The 1,212-nt window shown below is 39.3% G+C and overlaps 1 pseudogene; it reads left to right on the plus strand.

The window, feature by feature from the left end:
* Window positions 1-234: 234 nt before the first annotated feature.
* Window positions 235-1,212, plus strand: LOC137273832 (uncharacterized; annotated as a pseudogene).

The raw sequence follows: 1,212 nt of genomic DNA on the forward strand, positions 1-1,212 counted from the left end.
AATATTTACGAATGGTTTGAATGAAATGTTTATCTACACCCTCAATTTCACGTAATAATCTCGAACATTGAATTGCATGCACTGACAAATTTTACAATGGCCAATTGATGACATTAATGGTTGGTTGCTTTTTAGCAGCTTGTCCTAGCAGTGTGAACATCCTGTACAGTTTCCCCACTTACGTTGTCTGACAAAGGTTTTGTATATGTATATATTTGTTTCACCTTTTCAATCATGGTTACTGGTGGTAAAGAGGACTGGGGAGGGTTTAAGAACGAAGAGGGGCGTATTGGCCCTGAGGATTTTCAGAAAATGATTAGGTTTATGAAAATATCTGGCTATAGTGTGCTTCCAAGTTCATAACCTCGACGGAGGGCAAGTAATTCTTTCACCTTCTAATGCACAGTACATTCAGCCACTTCGCATCTCAACAGCTTCTGGTAGTGAGGCTAAAGGAAGTCCTTTGAGTTGGGTTTTGAAGTCAAATCCTTATTGGCAGATGGGGATTATTCTGCTTCCATTCTAACTCAGGCTGTTCGAAAATCTCTTAAGGGAGAGACTGGGAAAGTTGCACTCTTACTTGGTGAATCTGCGTCGGTTGACGAAATATTGGTCAAACTTGAAAGCATATATTTTGTAGTAAGTTCGGCTGACACCCTTTTGCAGAACATTTCCAGATTATCAGAAGGATAATGAGTCAGTGACAGCATGGGCTTGTAGGCTTGAGGACACACTGATGAAAGTTAAGAATAAAGGCGACTTCATAAATGAAGGATCGAGAAATTGCATTCTAAAAACTTTTCGAGTGGTTTGAGAAATGATAGACTGAAGAATGCTACCCGTCACAGATTTGATGACTGTACAGATTTTAGTTCTCTACTTCGTGTTGTGAGGGAAAGTGAAGAAGAGCTTTCTGGATCTAGTAGAGTTTGGGATCCTAAGCAGAGGAAACCTCAGGCTCACTCTCAGGTTGCTGATTCTGATATATCACAACATTTGAAGTACATTATCAAGAGGCTAGATAACTTTAAAAAACTCAAATATTCAAATCAACATAAATCAAAGCTGGAAAAGGATGTTGGCGAAATTGTTAGCAGATTAACACAACTCGAGTCTAATGTTTTAAAAGTTACCGAATCTGTCAGTTATTCTGGGTGTCCTGGTTCTCGTGGTCAGGGTATCACCAGCAATAGGACTTTAAACTTGTGTTGA

The sequence above is a fragment of the Haliotis asinina genome, chromosome 2, assembly GCF_037392515.1.
Source record: "Haliotis asinina isolate JCU_RB_2024 chromosome 2, JCU_Hal_asi_v2, whole genome shotgun sequence".
In the NCBI taxonomy this organism is placed as follows: Eukaryota; Metazoa; Mollusca; class Gastropoda; order Lepetellida; family Haliotidae; genus Haliotis; species Haliotis asinina.